The sequence below is a fragment of the Lepus europaeus genome, chromosome 2 (assembly GCF_033115175.1).
Source record: "Lepus europaeus isolate LE1 chromosome 2, mLepTim1.pri, whole genome shotgun sequence".
Lineage (NCBI taxonomy): Eukaryota > Metazoa > Chordata > Mammalia > Lagomorpha > Leporidae > Lepus > Lepus europaeus.
In genome coordinates, this window is record NC_084828.1 from 25,993,794 (window position 1) to 26,015,386 (window position 21,593).

A 21,593-nucleotide genomic window follows, 5' to 3' on the forward strand; every position below is an offset into this window, starting at 1 on the left:
ATGTTGAATTGATCAGTTACATTTCTTAAAAACATTATTCCTTCCCCATTGAATGCTAGGGAGAGTCAGTTGACAATTGGTGTATGGATATTTTTCCTGATTTCTCAACTCTATTCTATTGATCTTTATGTCTTCCTTATGCCAGTAGGAAAACAGCTTTATAGAAAGTTTTGAAATTGGGAAATGAGAGTCCTACAATTTTATAATTATTCACTTCCCCCTTTCTTTGATGGCACTGTAGTTTATTAGATGTGCTTTAGTACAGGTGCTGAGGCTTGCCCACGGTGCTCTTGAATTTCTGCCACTTCTTGAGCAATGATTCCAGGAAGTTGACAGCCAGGTGGCTATTGCACACAAGCTCATCATCTGTCATCTTCAGGTGGCCAACTGCCATGGCCAGAGACAGCACCTCCCTCATCTGGAATTTGATTGTGGACCTAATCAGTTTTGGCCACCATGATATCATTGAGTGTCAGCAAAGGAGGGAACTTGCCAGCCTTATTTTGGTGGGCCCAGGTTTCATGGGATCTGATTGATCAGAGACTCTGAAGTCAGAAAGGCATAATACTTCTTGGAGAGCTCTTTGACCAGCTTTTTGCTCTTCTTGAGCTTGTTTAGAGCCTTGATGTCCATGTGGGTGTATCCACAGCATTGGTCTCATCACAGTGTTTCTGCTGATCCAGGACACACATGGAGAAATTGGGGTAGGAAGTCGACTTCAGCCAGATGATGACCAAGAAGCGTTTGTTGTTTTGGGGAAGATAATTCTTCAAGCTCATCTGCAGCTCCATGGCTTCCAAAAAATTCCAGCACTGTGCAGATTCCTGGGCAGGACTTCCCTCACCACCTCATTACAAGGTGTCGTGAAAGACTTTGTTGCTCCTGATTCCACATTCCACGTTAACAGGAAGAAGGTCCCATTTTGTTTTAACTATTCAGGATCTTTTGTACTTCTGCAGGAATTCTAGGATTTGCATATTCATATCTGCAAAGAATGAAAGGCAGCTAGAATTTTGACTGGGACTGTGCTGAATCTACAGATCAATTTGAGAAGTAATCAAGCCTTATGAATAAAAACATCCCCCAAATTAACCTGAGTTGTGTTTCCGTTATTAGATCCTTACTTTCTTGCAACTATATATTTTAATTATTAGTATATTAGTATATAAGAGTTTCTATTTTTTTCTTATATTAATTCATAAGTATTTTCTTTCCTTTAATGATTTTAAATTAGTTTCTTAACTTCATTTTCAGAGTATTCATTTGTTCATTGCTAATATGTGAAAATGCATCTGATTTTTATAGTCATCCTGGCTTCCAATTTTGCTGAAATTATTACTTAGTTCTATTTGTTGCTTGTGGAGTATGTGTATGCATGTGTATGTTTATGTGTGTGCGCATGTGTGTGTATGTGTGTGTGTATGAAAGGAATGTAAGTTAATGCCTTTTCCTCAAAACTGATAACATTCTTGAAGTCAACAAGCCTAGTAGCTGATACATTTCTGCTAGTAGGATAGCCCAGTCAACGATTCAATTCTTCTATGCAACCACTTGGCTATCTACCAGTATTGCACATAATCATTTGTATTCTTGCCTGCCATCTTGAGTATAGCAGATTTCCTGTATGAACTTCTCCACCATTGTGAGAATAAAGAGGTATGAATCTATGGTTGGCTCCACAGCATTTCTTTGACCTGTCAGAATCCAAATCTAGTCTTCCTGGAGCTAAGCATAGTCTGCAGGATTCACCTCAGGCCAGCATGGAGCCTTCTGCCCTGTAAGAGGGTGAGATTCAGGGAGATTGGCCATGAATCTGTGGCCTTTTGTGGCTATGACCTTATCTTCTTGGATGCCCCCTAGAAATGGACAGAAGTAGGCTGGTGCCGTGGCTCAATAGGCTAATCCTCCATCTGCGGCACTGTCATACCAGGTTCTAGTCCTGGTCGAGGCGCCAGATTCTGTCCCGGTTGCCCCTCTTCCAGTCCATCTCTCTGCTGTGGCCTGGGAGGGCAGTGGACGATGGCCCAAGTGCTTGGGCCCTGCACCTGCATGGGAGACCAGGAGGAAGCACCTGGCTCCTGGCTTCGGATCAGCGTGGTGCACCAGCCGCAGCGGCCATTGAGGGGTGAACCAACCGAAGGAAAACCTTTCTCTCTGTCTCTCTCTCTCACTGTCCACTCTGCCTGTCAACAACACCAAAAAAGAAATGGGCAGAAGTAGACACTTCATTCTCTAGAATGGAGAAAAAGGCTCCCAGAAATGGCAGGGTTCACAGGGTAGGTCTTTCTAATTGCCTTGTGGGCAGAACAAAATGCTAGATTGCAGGAAGATACCTCAGAATTGGGCTTGAAGTAACCTTAGAAGAGGCAAGGGCAGATCTGAATATGATGAAAGATACAAACTGTGTCCTGGAAGGAGGGTTTTTTTTGTCCCTCCTGTCTATACCTGACACCAGAGATAAACCAACAGTTGCAGTGGTTGAATATTCTGATGCTAAGGACAATGCTGAGCCTATGGTCCACCTCAAGGCCTGCTCAGTAGTCACCCAGAAGTCAGACTCAGCAACAGAGAGCTGTCCATTGGCAGTCACAGTATCCCCACCCTCAAGGGGTAGAGAATTTGTTGTTCTGAGTGTGTAGCTAGGAAGAACGAGATGATCTCTGATGGGAAGGAGGGTTGGACATGATTTCCCCTAATGGCTGCATATGGACTGAGATCTGGTCTCATGAGAAACAGTATGGCAGCAGATGTGCCTCAGCCAGGTCTCCCATTTGGCAGGGCTTGGGCCAGGCTGCCATTGTCCTCTCTCCCATACAGCCATGGCCACCCTCTCCCTGGTGTCATGCTCCCCACTCCATCACCCCAAGTTTAGTTTTTTGTCCAGCTTCAACAAAGTTCAGAGAAAGTTGGTCCTCTTGTTCTATTATGTGGATGGAGTGATGTTAAACTGTGACTGGAAGATCTTCCTCGTTTACTCTCTCTGTCTCTCTCTCCTCTCTCTCTCTCTCTGCTTCTACCTAACTGTAACACTGCATTTCAAATAAATACATACATCTTTAAAAATGTTTAAAAAGTCATTTCTGGGCCTTTATTAGGTTCGTAGTGCAGGGACCAGGACTCTATCAGATTCTTTTTTTTTAATTAAACTTTTATTTAATGAATATAAATTTCCAAAGTACAGCTTATGGGTTACAATGGCTTCCCCCTCCCAAAACTTCCCTCCCACCCACAACCCTCCCCTTTCCCGCTCCCTCTCCCCTTCCAATCACATCATGATTCATTTTAAATTATCTGTATATACAGAAGATCAGTTTAGTATATATTAGGTAACGATTTCAATAGTTTGCCCCCATATAGCAACACAAAGTGAAAAAAAATACTGTTGGAGTACTAGTTATAGCATTAAATAACAGTGTACAGCACATTAAAGACAGAGATCCTACATAATATTTCTTTTAAAAAATTAATTAATTTTTATGCCATTTGCAATTTAACACCAGGTTTTTTTTTTTATTTCCAATTATCTTTATATACAGAAGATTGATTCAGTATATAATTAGTAAAGATTTCATCAGTTTGTACCCATGCAGAAACACAAAGTGTAAAAATACTGTTTCAGTACTAGTTATAGCATCACTGCACATTAGACAACACATTAAGGACAGATCCCACATGGGGTGTAAGTACACAGTGACTCCTGTTGCTGACTTAACAATTTGACACTCCTGTTCATGGCGTCAGTCATCTCCCTAGGCTCTAGTCACGAGTTGCCAGGGCTATGGAAGCCTTTAGAGTACGCTGACTTTGATTTATTCCAATAGGGTCATAGTCAAAGTGGAAGTTCTCTCCTCCCTTCAGAGAAAGGTACCTCCTTCTTTGATGGCCCCGTTCTTTCCACTGGGATCTCACTCACAGAGATCTTTCATTTAGGTCTTCTTTTTTTTTCCATGGTATCTTGGCTTTCCATACCTACAATACTCTCATGGGCTCTTCAGCCAGATCCGAATGCCTTGAGGGCTGATTCTGAGGCCACAGTGTTGTTTAGGACATCTGCCATTCTATGAGTCTGCTGTGTATCAAACTTCCCATGTTGGATCCTTCTCTCCCTTTTTGATTCTATCAGATAGTATTAGCAGACACTAGTCTTGTCTGTGTGATCCCTTTGACTCCTAGACCTATCAGAGTCATCAATTTTGAACTGAGATTGATCACTTTGACTAGTGAGATGGCATTGGTACATGCCACCTTGATGGGATTGTATTGGAATCCCCTGGCACATTTCTAACTCCAACATTTGGGTCAAGTCAGATTGAGCAGATCCCAAATTGTACATCTCCTCCCTCTCTTATTCCCACTCTTATATTTAACAGGGATCACTTTTCAGTTAAAATTTAAACACCTAAGAATAATTGTGTGTTAATTACAGAGTTCAACCACTAGTACTAGAACAACAACAACAACAACAAATACTAAAAAGGATAAAGTGTTACATTGTACATCTAGAGTCAGGACAAGAGCTGATCTGTACACTTTTATGAATTTCTTGGAATGCAAATTGGTTTTCAATAAAATATTTTAAAATTTTAATTAAAGAATATAGCAAAAAATCAATTCTGAAAGGAAAAAAAAGCACTCACATGATCTTACTTTTTTGTAAACCTGAGCATTTTCTCTGTTGGTAAAATGTATTACAAAAAGTAAGATGATCAGAAACCTGAACATAACCCTACCATACAACCCAGCCATCCCACTCCTTGGAATTTACCCAAAGGAAATTAATTTGGCAAACAAAAAAGCCATCTGCACATTAATGTTTATTGCAGCTCAATTCACACTAGCTAAGACCTGGAACCAACCCAAATGCCCATCAACAGTAGACTGGAGAAAGAAATTATGGGACATGTACTCCATAGAATACTATACAGCAGTAAGAAACAATGAAACCCGGTCATTTTCAACAAGATGGAAGAATCTGGAAAACATCATGCTGAGTGAATTAAGCCAGTCCCAAAGACACAAATATCATTTGTTTTCCCTGATTGGTGACAACTGAGCATCAAAGGGGAAACCTGTGGAAGTGAAATGGACACTATAAGAAACAATGACCTGATCAGCTCTTGTCCTGACTCTAGATGTACAATGTAACACTTTATCCTTTTTAGTATTTGTTGTTGTTGTTGTTGTTGTTGTTCTAGTACTATTGGTTGAACTCTGTAATTAACACACAATTATTCTTAGGTGTTTAAATTTTAACTGAAAAGTGATCCCTGTTAAATATAAGAGTGGGAAAAAGAGAGGGAGGAGATGTACAATTGGGGACATGCTCAATCGGACTTGTCACAAGTGATGGATTTAGAAATGTGCCAGGGGATTCCAATACAATCCCATCAGGGTGGCATGTACCAATGCCATCTCACTAGTCAAAGTGATCAATTTTGGTTCACAATTGATGGCTCTGATAGGTCTAAGAGTCAAAGGGATCACACAAACAAGACAAGTGTCTGCTAATACTATCTGATAGAATCAAAAAGGGAGAGAAGGATCCAACATGGGAAGTGGGATACACAGCGGACTCATAGAATGGCAGATGTCCTAAACAACACTGTGGCCTCAGAATCAGCCCTCAAGGCATTCGGATCTGGCTGAAGAGCCCATGAGAGTATTGTAGGTATGGAAAGCCAAGATACCAGGAAAAAATAAAAGAAGAAGACCTAAATGAAAGATCTCTGTGAGTGAGATCCCAGTGGAAAGAACGGGGCCATCAAAGAAGGAGGTACCTTTCTCTGAAGGGAGGAGAGAACTTCCACTTTGACTATGACCCTATTGGAATAAATCAAAGTCAGCGTACTCTAAAGGCTTCCATAGCCCTGGCAACTCATGACTAGAGCCTAGGGAGATGACTGACGCCATGAACAGGAGTGTCAAATTGTTAAGTCAGCAACAGGAGTCACTGTGTACTTACACCCCATGTGGGATCTGTCCTTAATGTGTTGTCTAAAGTGCAGTGATGCTATAACTAGTACTGAAACAGTATTTTTACACTTTGTGTTTCTGCGTGGGTACAAACTGATGAAATCTTTACTAATTATATACTGAATCGATCTTCTGTATATAAAGATAATTGGAAATGAAAAAAAAAACCTGGTGTTAAATTGCAAATGGCATAAAAATTAATTAATTTTTTAAAAGAAATATTATGTAGGATCTCTGTCTTTAATGTGCTGTACACTGTTATTTAATGCTATAACTAGTACTCCAACAGTATTTTTTTTCACTTTGTGTTGCTATATGGGGGCAAACTATTGAAATCGTTACCTAATATATACTAAACTGATCTTCTGTATATACAGATAATTTAAAATGAATCATGATGTGATTGGAAGGGGAGAGGGAGCGGGAAAGGGGAGGGTTGTGGGTGGGAGGGAAGTTTTGGGAGGGGGAAGCCATTGTAGTCCATGGGCTGTACTTTGGAAATTTATATTCATTAAATAAAAGTTTAATAAATAAAAAAAGAACTCTGGCCTCAGAATCAGCCCTCAAGGCATTCGTATCTGGCTGAAGAGCCCATGAGAGTATAGCAGACATGGAAAGCCAAGATATCATGGAAAAAAAAAAAAGACCTAAATGAATGATCTCTGTGAGTGAGATCCCAGTGGAAAGAACGGGGCCATCAAAGAAGGAGGTACCCTTCTCCGAAGGGAGGAGAGAACTTCCACTTTGACTATGACCCTGTCAGAATAAGATCAAAGTCAACGAACTCTAAAGGCTTCCATAGCCCTGGCAACTCATGACTAGAGCCTAGGGAGATGACTGACGCCATGAACAGGAGTGTCAAATTGTTAAATCAGCAACAGGAGTCACTGTGTACTTACACCCCATGTGGGATCTGTCCCTAATGTGTTGTCTAAAGCGAAGTGATGCTATAACTAGTACTGAAAGAGTATTTTTATACTTTGTGTTTCTGTGTGGGCACAAACTGATGAGGTCTTTACTAATTATATACTGAATTGATCTTCTGTATATAAAGAGAATTGGAAATGAAAAAAAACAACCTGGTGTTAAAAAGGAAATGGCATAGAAAATTAATTAATTTGAAAAAAATTATGTAGGATCTCTGTCTTTAATGTGCTGTACATTGCTATTTAATGCTATAATTAGTAACCCAATGGTAGTTTTTTTCACTTTATGTTGCTATATGGGCAAAATGTTGAAATCTTTACCTAATATATACTAAACTGATCTTCTGTATATAAAGAGAATTGAAAATGAATCTTTACATGAATGGAAGGGGAAAGGGAGCGGGAAAGGGGAGGGTTGTGGGCAGGAGGGAAGTTATGGGAGGGGGGAAGCCATTGTAACCCATAAGCTATACTTTGGAAATTTATATTCATTAAATAAAAGTTTAATAAAAAAATATTTAAAAAAATAAAAAATTAAAAAAAAGAAAAAAAAAGAAAAAATCTTAAATAAAAATTGTAAAAAAAAAAAAAAGAAAATGCTCAGAAAAAAAATCTTATAAATGCCACTTCATTATGTCATTTTTTTTTTAAAAATTTTTGACAGGCAGAGTGGACAGTGAGAGAGAGACAGAGAGAAAGGTCTTCCTTTTGCCGTTGGTTCACCCTCCAATGGCTGCCGCGGTAGCGCGCTGCGCCCGGCGCACCACGCTGATCCGATGGCAGGAGCCAGGGGCTTATCCTGGTCTCCCATGGGGTGCAGGGCCCAAGCACTTGGGCCATCCTCCACTGCCTACCCGGGCCACAGCAGAGAACTGGCCTGGAAAAGGGCCACCAGGACAGGATCAATGCCCCGACCAGGACTAGAACCCGGTGTACCGGCGCCGCAAGGCGGAGGATTAGCCTAGTGAGCCGCGGGCCGGCCTTCATTATGTCATTTTTAAAGACAAAAGTCCATGCAATAGGTAATTGGTCCTTTTTTTCTGTGAGCTTCAATCAACATGGCTTCCAGAGCCATCTATCTCTTCCTAAGCAAGGATCTACAAGCACTTCTCTACTATTCAGATTTCAAGTTATTCTTTCTGAAATTCTGTATTAGTCCTGGTTCCCATACAAATAAAAACAGCAGTGTGTGTGTGTGTGTGTGTGTGTTGTGTGACAACAATGGGCATAGGTTATAAGCAACACATTGCTAGAAAATTATGTCATTGTGTGAACATTACAGATTGTACTATTGTACTTAAACATGTAGATGATATAGCCTACTATACACCAAGGCTACTACACATCAAGATATGTGTGATTCATCAGTAACCACACATTGTTATGAGATGCAAGACACCTTCTACTCTCATTCCCTCCCTCTCTCCTTCTCATAGGCCTGTAGGGTTGAGATAAAGGAAAGAGTTGCAGTTCAAAGGTGACATGCTGATTTAAATTCTTCTTTCCTCAGGGAGGTGAGTCTATTTTCTATGAAAGCTTTTGATTGATAAGATAAGCACATTATGTAGGACACTCTGCCTTAATGAAAATCTATTGATTTTAGCGGAATCTAATCAAAAGCATGCTTTTACAGGACCATCTCGATTAACGCTTGGACAAATATCTGGATATTATGAACTAATCAAGTTTACACATGGACCATCACAGGTTCCAAGCAGGAAGCTGTGCCTTTCATTTCTGCCAACAACATTCCGCATTGTTATTTCATGACCAAGTAACACAAGGGCAAATCTGTCCTCCTACCAATCTAGGAGATCCATGATTTTTCTTACTTCTTCAACTCTGTAGTTTGGTCTCTTTCTAAAATGATCTCTTCCTTGCTTTGCTTCCTGTCTGGTTCCTTCTGACCTTCAAGCCCCAGCTTATGTTTATCTCCCATATATGTCTTTCCTGACCAGGCCCCCCAGTTAGATGGTCTGCACTGCTATTTCACAGTGATTGTTTTTATTATTATTGCTTTATTTAGTTTATTTCAGTTAGTTGATTTACTCTGTAAACTATATGTAAACCACTTCAGGCTAGGTCCTCTGTCTCTTTTGAGCAAAATAGCATTTTTACTAATTTTGTAAGTATGCAATAACTCTATCATCAAATAATTAAGAAAAATATACATATATCCTTTTTTTTGAGAGAGAGAGAGAGAGAGAGAGAGTGAGAGAGAGAGAAAGGTCTTCCTTTTCCGTTGGTTCATCCCCCTCAATGGCCGCTGCAGCCTGCGCACCGTGCTGATCCTATAGCAGGAGCCAGGTGCTTCTCCTGGTCTCCCATGCGGGTGTAGGGCCCAAGCACTTGGGCCATCCTCCACTGCACTCCCGGGCCACAGCAGAGAGCTGGACTGGAAGAGGAGCAACCGGGACAGAATCCGGCGCCCCGACCAGGACTAGAACCTGGTGTGCAGGAGCCACAGGTGGAGGATTAGCCTATTGAGCTGTGGCGCCAGCCAAGAAAAAAAAATATATATATATATATAATAGATATTATATACATATTTAAGATATATATATATATATATATATATATACCTTAAAATAATATATGAAGACATTACATTGGCCATTCTATATTAATTCAATATTTTCTTGGTGGCTTTCATGGAAAAAGATGAATTTATTATTTTTGTTTCGGTAAACATATCTTAAATCTATCAAGTAAACACCTTCTCTTAATACAATAAAGCTACAATAAACAATCACAAAGTTGTTCAAGAAACAATCTGAATAATCCTCCCTTATCTGAGACACACTTTCTGCAGTTTCAATTACCAGCAGTCACCTACCGCCTGAAAATATTCAGTGGAAAATTTAGGAAAAAATCATTCATGAGGTTTATAGTATGTGCCGTCCTAAGATGTGTGATGAAAGCTCATGCTGTCCCACTACTTCGTGAATCAACCCTTTGTCCAGCATATCCTGATTGAATACACTAACTGCCGATTAGTCATCTCATTTACCATCAGGTTGACTACCATGCAGTGGCAGAGCTTGTGTTCAACCAATCCTTATGTAGAAGCGTAAAGATACAACAAGGGGCTGGCACTGTGGCATAGCAGGTAAAGCTCCCACCTGAGAGCCAGCATCCCGTATGGATGCCGGCTGGAGTCCCAGATGCTGCACTTCCAAACCAGCTCTCTGCTATGGCCTAGGAAAGCAGTAAGAGATGGCCCAAGACCTTGGGCACCTGCATCTGCATGGGAAACCCAGAAGCTCTTGGCTCCTGACTTTGGATCACCTCAGCTCAGGCCATTGCGGCCAGTGGGGGAGTGAACCAGAGGATGGAAGACTTACTAATAAACCTTTTAAAAAAGATATACCAAAATATCTGTGTATTTCTTCTCACTTTATTTCATCACAATGGCATTGTATCATCTTGCATTATCACAAGGAGGGTGAGCAAAGTACAGTAAAATATTTTGTGAAAAAAATCCACATCTATATAACTTGATTATAGAATGCTATTATATTTTTCTATTTCCATATTATTTATCATTACTAAAATGTTACTGTGCTGAATGAGTGAACCAACCCTTTTTATAGGTATGCATGTATAGAAAACAGCATAGATTTCAGCATTATCTGCACATTGAGCTATCTCCTGGGGGTGTCTCAGTAGATACGTGTGGAAGAAAAGGGAGTCTATAAATGTTTACACAGATTCATGTTTTTGTAGGAATGCGTTTTAAAAATATTAAGCACTGAAGAATTTTTAATAAATATCCCAAATTTACATTTAATTGGAGAAAGAAAGATTCAAATTCATGGTCAGTGTCTGCTTTGTAAGTATTTTCTACTTCTATCAAGGATTGTGGTTTAAAGGATGATTAATGGGGCCATGAAAACATGTTCATGCTTCAAATTGTTTTTCCTTTGTTTAAATAATGGCATTCACTTCTTTCTTACAAAGTTTTTGCCTTACAGAAAAATTAAACAGAGTACAGAGCAGTCCCATAATCCCTCTCCCTTGCCTTACATTTTCCCATATTAATAATTCCTTTTATTAGTGTGGTACATTAGTTGCTTTGATTAGAATTATCATTACTTGATGCATGTCCTAGCTCCCACTTTGATTGACAGGGTGGATTAAAAATAGAAATGTGTTTTCTCATAGTTCATGAGAGTGAACATTTCAAATTATCGTATCAGTACTTCTTTTTTAGTTTTATTTAAAAATAGAAATTTGCAAAGTACAGATTTTGTATTATAGCGGCTTTTTCCACAATAACCACCCTCCCAACCTCAAGGATCCCATCTCCCACTATCTCTCCCATCACATTCTTCATCAAGATTCATTTTCTTTTTATTTATTTATTTATTTTTTTATTTTTATAGCAGGCAGAGTTAGACAGTGAGAGAGAGAGAGAGAGAGAGAGAGAGAGAGTTATAGACAATGAGAGACAGAGAGAAAGATCTTCCTTCTGCTGGTTCACTCCCTTAATGGTCACTATGGCTGGCACTGTGCCCATCCGAAGAAGCCAGGAGCCAAGTACTTCCTCCCGGTCTTCCATGCGGGTGCAGAGATCTAAGCACTTGGGCCATCCTCCACTGCCCTCCCGGGCCACAGAGAGAGCTAGACTGGAATAGAAGCAACTGGGACTAGTACCCGGCACCCCAACTAGAATGAGAACCCGGGGTGCTGGCACTGCAGGAAGAGGATTAGCCAAGTGAGCCACAGCATCGGCCCAAGATTCATTTTCAATTATCTTTATATACAGAAGATCAACTTAATGTATACTAAGTAAGGATTTCAACAGTTTGCACCCACACAGAAATACAAAGTATAAAGTATTGTTTGAGTACTAATTATAGCATTAAATCACATAGTACAACACATTAAGGACACAGATCTTACATGGGGAATAAGTGCACAGTGACTCCTGTTGTTGATTTAATAATTGACATTCTTTTTAGGGCTCTTGTCATGAGCTGCCAAGACTATGGAAGCCTCTTGAGTTCGCCAACTCCGATCTTATTTAGACAAGGCCATAGTCAAAGTGGAAGTTCTATCCTCCCTTCAGACAAAGGTACCTCCTTCTTTGATGGCCCGTTCTTTCCGCTGGGATCTCACTCAGAGAGATCTTTCATTTAGGTCTTTTTTTTTGCCAGAGCGTCTTAGCTTTCCATGCCTACAATACTCTCACGGGCTCTTCAGCCAGATCTGAATGCCTTAAGTGCTGATTCTGAGGCCAGAGTGATGTTTAGGGCATCTGCCATCTATGGGTCTGCTGTGTATCCCGCTTCCCATGTTGGATTGTTCTCTCGTTTTTAATTCTCTCAGTTAGTATTAGCAGACACTGGTCTTGTTTATGTGATTCCCCTTGACATTTAATCCTATCATTATGATCAATTATGAACTGAAACTGATCACTTGGACTAGTGAGATGGCATTGGTACATGCCACCTTGATGGGATTAAATTAGAATCCCCTGGCACGTTTCTAATTCCACCATTAGGGATAAGTCTGACTGAGCATGTGCTGATCTGTACATCTTCTCCCTCTCTTATTCTCACTCTTATATTTAACGGGGATCAGTTTTCAGTCAAATTTAAACACCTAAGAATGATTGTGTGTTAATTAAAGAGTTCAACCAATGGTATTAAGTAGAACAAAAAAATACTAAAAGGAATAAAGTATTAAGTTCTTTCTCAACAGTCAGGAAAGGGCTGATCAAGTCACTGTTTCTCATAGCATTCATTTCATTGTAACAGGTTTCCTTTTAGGAGCACAGTTAGTTGTCCTCGATCAGGGGAACATATGATATTTGTCCTCTTGGGACTGGCTTATTTCACTCAACATGATGTTTTCCAAATTGCTCCATTTTGTTGCAAATGACCGTATTTCATTGTTTTTGACTGCTGTAGAGTATTCTACAGAGTACATGTCCCATAATTTCTTTATCCAGTCTATTGATGATGGCCATTTGGGTTGTTTTCAGGTCTTAGCTATTGTGAATTGAGCTGCAATAAATATTAAGGTGCAGACAGCTTTTTTGTTTGCCATTTTAATTTCCTTTGGTTAAAGTGGGATGTCTGGTTCATGTGGTAGGGTTATATTCAGGATTCTGAGGAATCTACAAACTGACCTCCATAGTGGCTTAACCAGTTTGCATTCCCACCAACAGTGCATTATTGTCCCTTACTCTCCACATCATCACCAACATATGTTGTTAGTTGATTTCTGTATGTAAGCCATTCTAATGTGGGTAAGGTGAAATCCCATTATGGTTTTGATTTGCATTTCCCTGATGGCTAGTGATCCTGAACATTTTTTCATGTGCCTGTCGGCCATTTGGATTTCCTCTTTTGAAAAATGTCTATTGAGGTCCTTGGCCCATCTGTTAAGTGGGTTGTTTGTTTTGTTGTTGTGGATTTTCTTTTTTTTTTTTTTAAGTTTTTTTTTTTTTTTTTGACAGGCAGAGTGGACAGTGAGAGAGAGAGGGACAGAGAGAAAGGTCTTCCTTTTGCCGTTGGTTCACCCTCCAATGGCCGCCGCGGCTGGCGCTGCGACCTGCGCATCGCGCCGATCCGATGGCAGGAGCCAGGTGCTTCTCCTGGTCTCCCATGGGGTGCAGGGCCCAAGCACTTGGGCCATCCTCCACTGCACTCCCTGGCCACGCAGAGAGCTGGCCTGGAAGAGGAGCAACCGGGACAGGATCGGTGCTCCAACTGGGACTAGAACCCGGTGTGCCAGCGCCGCAAGGTGAAGGATTAGCCTAGTGAGCTGCGGCGCCGGCCTGTGGATTTTCTTGATCGCTTTTTAGATTCTGGCTATTAATCCTTTATCTGTTGCATAGTTTGCAAATATTTTTCCCACCCTATTGGTTGCCTCTTCATTTTCCTACTGTTTCTTTTGTAGTACAGAAACTTTTCAATTTGATGCAATCCCAAATGTTAATTTTGGCTTGGACTGCCTGTGCCTCTGGGGTCACCTTACACAAAAATCCACTCAACATGGATTAAAGATCTAAATGTATGACCCGACACCATCAAATTATTACAGAACATCAGAGAAACCCTGCAAGATATAGGCACTGGGAAAGGCTTCTTGGGGATGACCCCGGAGGTATCAGCACTTTTTAAAAAATATATTTATATATGTGAAAGGCAGAGCTGAGAGGAGAGAGAGAGAGAGAGAGAGAGAGAGAGAGAGAGAGAGAGAGAAAGAGTGAGAGAGAGAAAGAGAGAGAGAGAGAGAGAGAATCTCCCAAATGACCACAACATACAGGACTGGACCAACCTGAAATCAGGAGCCTGGAACTTCATCTGGGTCTCCAAAATGGGTGGCAGTGCCTCAAATGCTTGCTCGCCTTGTGCTGACTTTCAGGCATGCTAACATGGAACTAAATTGGAAGCGAAGCAGCTAGGATTTAAATCCATCCTCAGGTATGGGATGTTTGTGTCATAGGATGAGGATTAACCTGCTGGTCCAAAATGCCAGTACCAGAAGCAATGGATTTTGAAGAGGCCTATCTTACTTGGGGATGAAAGCTTTGTTTCAAAGAGCTCACACATCTTTACTTTGGTGCATGATTGTTGGGGAAGGCAGAGATTGAATCAGTAGTAAGGACTCTGTCAACAAAAAATCCCAGGACCAGATGGCTTCACTGTTGAATTCTACCAGCTTTTAAAGACAAAATAATTCTAATTTTCCTCAAACTATTAAAAATAATTTAAAGGGAAGGGATCCTTCCAAACTCCTTCCACCAGGCCAGCATTATCTTAATTTCTAAACCGGAAAGAGATACAACAGAGAAGGTGAACTATAGAAAAATATCACTGATGAACGTAGATGGAAAAATCCTCAACAAATTGCTAGCTAACTGAATCCAACAATACATCAGAAAGATCACTTATCAGGATTAAGTTGGATTTATCCCTCGTATGCAAGGATGGTTCAACATAGGAAAATCAATAAATGTGATACATCACATTATCAAATTAAAAGATGATTATCTCAATAGATATAGAGAAAGCATTTGGTAAAATAAAATATCATTTCATGATCAAAAATCTAAAAAAAATTGAGCACAGCAAGAACATTCCTCAACACAATCAAGGCAACATCTAACAAAGACACAGCAGAAATCGTATTGAATGGGGAAAAGTCAAAATAATTTCCGTTAAGATCCAGAATCTGACAAGGATACCTCCTTTCACTATTATTATTCAATATAGTTCTGGAAATTTTAGCCAGAGCTATTAGGCCAAAAAAATTAAAGGAATATAAAATAGAAAGGAAGAAATCAAATCATCCCTGTTGGCAAATTACATGATTCTTTGTATAGGGGAAACTAGAGACTCCACTAAGATACTATTGGAACTCAAAATAGTGTTTGATATACGGAGACAATGCCATGTCTGAGAAACAAATTGTATGTTCAATATCATTCACAAGAGCTACAAAAATTAAAATAACTTGGGATAAATTTATTCAAGAAGGTCAAAGATCTCTATGATGAAATTTATAAAACATTAAAAAAGAAATAGAAGAAGACACAGAAAAAATGGAAAAAAAAATCTTCCATGCTTGTGGATTGTGGATCTGAAGAACTAATATCTTCAAATTGTCCACACTATCAAAAGCAATTTACATATTCAATGTGGTACTGATCAAAATACCAATGACTTTCTTCTGAGATCTAGGAAAAACAATGCTAAAATTCATATGAAAGCAGAAGAGATCATGAATAATTAAAGCAACTTTAAACAACAAAAACAAAGCTGGAAGCATAATAATACCAGATTTCAAGACATACTACTGGGCAGTTATAATCAAAACAGCCTGCCTGGTACTGGTACAAAAACAGATGGATAGACCAACAGAACAGAATATAAACCTCATAAATCAATCCATGAGTCTACAACCAACTTATCTTTGGCAAAGGAAATAAAATCATTCATTAGAGAAAGGACAGTCTGTTCAACAAATGGACCGGGGAAAATTGTGTCTTCATGTACAGCAATATGAAACAAGATGCCTACCTTAAACCATATACAAAAGCTGACCTAAAATCATCAAATTACCAGTTGAGAACATTGGGGAATTGGCATAGGCAAAGACTTCTTGAAAAAAGACCGCAGAAGCACAGTCAACTAAAGCAAAACTAGAAAAATGAAATTACATGAAGCTAAGAAGTTTCTGCACTGCAAAGGAAGCACTCAGCAAAGTAAAGAGGCAACCTGTCCACTTTGCGCCTTGTATTGAGACAAATAACAGCCTGCATAATGGTCAGTGTTTCATACAAGTCACAAAGTGTATCCAACTTCCATTTCTCTCTTTTAATGTTAATATAGAACTGTTTGATTCCTTCAAGGGTCAATTCTTTCTTCTTAACCAGAATTCAAATATGATCTATCATGAATTTTTTGGTCACTTCTAACACATCAGTTGGCATCATGGCAGAAAACAACACAACCTGAATACTAGTATTTAGTTTTTGAAAAATCTCATAGATTTGATCCTTAAACCCTCAGCTCAACATTTCATCTGCTTCATCCAAAATGAACATTTTGATCCATTTTGGAGATAGGTATCTTCTGTTTAACATATCAAATACTCTCCCTGGTGTACCGACAATGATATGTGGTGCTTCTGCCTGCAATTTTTGCATTTCATTCCTAACCTTTGTTCCACCAATGCAGGCATGACAAGTTGCTCCCACATAGTCTCCAAGTGCCAGAATTACCTTTTGGATCTGTTGAGCCAGTTCTCTGGTGGGGGCCAATACTAGTGCTTGGGTCTCCTTGAACTTGATCTCTAACTGTTGCAGGATGGAAATAGCAAATGTGGCTGTCTTGCCAGTATCTGACTGTGCTTGAGCAATCACATCATACCCTAAAAAAAGTAGGATACATATTTACCGATCCCACATCAAATTGTCACTTCTACTTCACACCACGTATTCCATTTGGAACATAAATTATGCCCCAATAATCAACTGATCAGCAATGAGTATTATGCAGGCTGTTACTTTTCTCAATACAAGGTGCAAAGTGGACTGGCTCATTGAGAAAATGCATGCCAGCATCCTCACCGTTTCTGCTTTGCATGGTGACATGGACCAGAAGGAAAGAGATGTCATCATGAGAGAATTCTGATCAGGTTCAAGTAATGTTCTGATCACTACTGACTTGTTAGCTCGTGGGATTGATGTATAACAAGTGTCTTTGGTTATAAACTGCGATCTACCTACCAGTCGTGAAAACTATATTCACAGGAGTCAATAGCAGCAGTTGATGAGATGAGATGGCACTCAGAAATGGTGTAGACGTAATTTAGGACATGGACTCATAAGGGAAACAGTACACTGTTTGAATAAAGAGCGAGTCGAATTGGCAGAGGGGGTCAATTTGGGAGGAAAGGTATGACTATAAACTTTGTTACTAAAGAAGACAAGAGGATTCTTCATGACATTGAGACTTTCTACAATACTACAGTGGAGGAAATGCCCATGAATGTGGCTGATCTTATTTAATTCCTGGGATGAGACAGTTTGAATGCAGTGCTTGCTGTTGCTGAACAGGCGATCACAACGTAAATTGTGCTTCTTTCTTTGGGAATATTTGAATCTTATCTCAATGTTCATAGTGGATCAGAAATACAGATATTGATAGCAAAGTGACATTAGTTGTGAGCTCTTGTGAGGAAAGTCATTGGCTTATTCCTCTTTAGAGTTAGACTGTTGGGGTGGGTATAAAAGATGGGGTCTGTAAAATATTTCTTTCTTAGACATTTATTTCCTAGTTCTGTAGAAATGGTTGTATTAGATGTTCTCTATCACTTAATAATATACTTGTGGACTAAAAGGTATAAGTGCTGTATAAAATCAGCCAATTATGTTAAACTAGCATATCTGCCTTTATTGTGTTTGTCATTAGCCTGAATAGAAAGGCCTTTAAAATTGATTTTTTTAAGAAAGCATTGGAAAGTGTTTTGTTTGGTATTTTATTTATTCAATTAAGTATTTAATTAGTAAAATAAAAAGAGGCAACCAACAAAATAGGATAAAATGGTTGGAAACTATGTAACTGATAAGAGATAAATATCAGCAACCTATGAAAAGCTCAAGAAACACAACAACAATAAAGCAAGGAATATAGTTAAGAAAGGGACAAAGGACTTGAAAAGGCATTTTTCAAAAGATGAAATTCAAATGTCCAAAAGACACATGAAAAAATGCTCAGGATCAGTAAGCATCAGAAAATTGTGAATTAAAATCACAATATGATTTCATTTCACACCTGTTAAAATGCTGTTATACAGAAATCAAAAAGAAATAAATGCTGGTGAGGATGTGAGGGGAAAGGTACCTAATCCATTGTTGTTGGGAATGTGAACCAGTACAGCCATTTTGGAAGATGGTGTGGAAATTTCTCAGAAACCTGCAAATAGATCTACCATATCACCCACCATCCCACACCTTGGAATTTACAAAGGAAATGAAATCAGCTTATGAAAGAGCTATCTGTACCCCCATGTTTATATCAAGTCAATTCACAATAGCTATGGAATCAACCCAGATGTCCATCAACTGATAATGGATAAGGAAACTGTAGCATATATACACTATGGAATACTACTCAGGTATAAAAAAGAAACAATTTATTTGCTTGTTATTCTTTGTCTGTGACTGATCTTCTGAATGGCAGACTTGAATAACTGCAGCAAAGATCGTGTAGCCTACAGATTTCAAAACAGTTGCTATGTGATCTTTATGGGAAAATATTCCTACTGTTCCTTACCTCTACTTTTGATCTGCCTATAGTTCTTTTAGCCAATTATTGTAGTTCTCAGATCTTATCTTTTACACAACTCCTCAGTTGGACTTTATTTCACTAATTAAATTACAGTCTGTCCTTAAACAACATTTCTAGATCTTTAGGAATTTATATAATATATTCTCTCCTGATTGACTAAACACTTCACAGTGGTGAAGTCTAATCATTTTTGATCATTGTAGTGTTCCCTCCAGTTTCTAGGCTTTTAAAATCTAGTACTTATTCAGTAAATATCTTTTGAATGCATCAGTGAAAAAAATAAGAAGATGAATAATCTAAACCACGAAAATGTTTATTTTATAGATTGTTTATACTGACTCACAGAAATACAGGCAAGCTAAAATCAAACAAGTACGTAAACTCATTCTCGTACTCTAAATTAATCACAGTTGCTATTTTACTATATTTTATTATGTATTTCAAATACATATGAGTATATTTTATATATACATATATCTTTAATATATATATCTTATACATATAGATATACATATATGTTTTATATATACATATATCTTTAAATATACAGATATCTTAAAACAAAGGTGGTATCACACTATAAGTAAATTTTTCTATTCTTCACTTCCTGTAAACTGCTTTATCAATGATTATTTTTCATAATTGGTAAGAATTTGGGTCTTGCTCTCCTACCATAGATTCTCAATTGATGGGATGATTCCTTTTGGGAATTTGATCAATTTTCAGTGTTTAGTTCATTTTCTGTTACTATAATGGAACACCTAACACCTCACACAGGGTAATTCTTATAGAAGTAAAATTTATTGGACGTGCATAGCATGATGTTATATCTTCTTGCTTTTAGGTAAGAGTCCCATGTCAATTCAACTATGGCAGACTGGAAGGACTGGTGGAAACGAGTTAAAAGAACAATAAGACGATGGACAGCATCCCTTTATAACAAGCCACTGTTGTGGTAACCTATTCAGTCCCTCAAGAGCAAGACTCATTATCACAAAAATTAATCTTGTTCTGTAATAAAGGATCTTTTTACTCACTTCATTAGGGCTCCACTTCTCAGCATCATGAAAATAGGAATCCAATTTCCACCTAATCTTTTGAGGGAATAAACCATGTTCAAACCAGAGCACTAAATAAATCGGAGAGTTCCATCAGAGATAGTAGCAAAGTGAGTCAATAGTAATACTAGTGAGTACCCTACAGCCATGTCACTAAATAACTTCTCAAAGCTTGCTGTGAAGTGTTGTTGGATATGCTTCCTACTGAGGAACTGCTCTCATGATTAGCTTTCATCCCTCAGTTTCTCCCAGATTTCCATTGATTCTACAACCTTACTGTTACTTTTTCAATTATTCTTTTCTACCGAAGTTTGCAGTGGCTCATTTAATCTCTTATATAGTAAGATATTGTGACTGCTTTATCTATATGCTAGGCACTGTAGTAGATACTCAACACACATTATATGTAATTATGTAAAATAGCAATTACCTGAGTTTTGTACTTCTTGCTTACAGGATCTCAAAATGTTAATCCGTCTCAGTCTTGATAACTATTTTTGAAAATGATACAAGAAAGCCTTTTATATTTTTAGATCTTTATCACTTCTGTGCTACCAACTGACTTTTAGCTAACTTAAAAATATTAAGCCATCTTTTCATTCATTAAATGGTGCTTGTTACATAAATTCAGTTAGGCAACAAAGTATATAATCATGATTTCCGGCAATGATTGAAAACACCAAATAGCTTCCTTGCTACATGTCACCTACTTTATGACTCCTTAAAATATCCTTTTAGCTGTGAACAGATACTTTGTCTGGGTTTATTTCACAGGAATAGATTGTCAAAATGAGGGCACCAAGAGCTAAAGAGTGATATTTCAAGGTCTTAAAATATTATTTAAAACAAAAGTATTTTTATTTGCTAATTATTCTTAGTTTCTTATGAATAGTATACAATTTTAAAGGTGAGCCAAATGGTTCAAATATAGCCTAAATTAATCAAATCAAAAGAATGGTGATAAAGATAGATCTATGACAGTTAAGAGAGGTGCTAAACACTTTTCCACTACATAAAAAGCTAAGGCAACAAGAAAATGATTGTACTTCAATATTGATTACTGAAGGAGAACACAGTGAAAACTCGACCAGGAAGTGAAAGGAACCTTGTATGGTGTAGGGACTCAGGGTAAGAGAAACAAATCAAATGACAATTGTGACTCCCGCTCTCCAATCAGCATGACTCCTCACCATACTGTGGGGGAAATGGTAGACATAAGAGACTGTGGCCTTTGCAATGCTAGCTAGAGGAACATTCCAGACTTCATATACTTTTAGACCAGTTTGTGGAGCTGCCTGGAGTATTCACGCTAGCAAGGCTTCAGAAAAGGGACTCATAGTTTCCCCCAACTCTTACAGCCCATGCTGCTATAGCATGACATCTTCTTGAGAACAGAATCATTACTAAAGTATGGAATGTCCTACAGACTAGTAACTTACATATGTCACTCTACTGGTGCCCAAACATTCCACCATACTCTTAGAAGAGGTTATACTTTACATATCCAACTAGACCCAATGTACAACTAAGGGTCAATATCCAAAGCTATGTAGCACACGGCACTGCCAAGAACAGCCAGCCCAGCACAAGAGGTACTTACCTCAAGGCCTGGGGAGCTGAGGTGGTCCCCAGTGGGAACTGAGGACCCATCGTTCTCCACTCTACTTGCATCCCTGGTGCTATGGCTGTTGCTCTCTGCAGCCCTGCTGCTGCCCTGGGCATGCCCAAGTGATGCATGATGACACACCCTGTAAAGCCTACTGCCATTTCCAGAGACCCAGGCACAATCAAAAACTAGCACTTCTTCCAAAGCTGAAGCGCTCTAT

The 21,593-nt window shown here is 38.9% G+C and overlaps 2 pseudogenes; both read right to left on the reverse strand.

Moving 5' to 3' along the window:
* Positions 1–256: 256 nt before the first annotated feature.
* LOC133750571 (large ribosomal subunit protein uL1-like) lies at positions 257–1,641 on the reverse strand (annotated as a pseudogene).
* A 584-nt stretch (positions 1,642–2,225) lies between these two features.
* LOC133750578 (eukaryotic initiation factor 4A-II-like) lies at positions 2,226–21,417 on the reverse strand (annotated as a pseudogene).
* Positions 21,418–21,593: the final 176 nt, after the last annotated feature.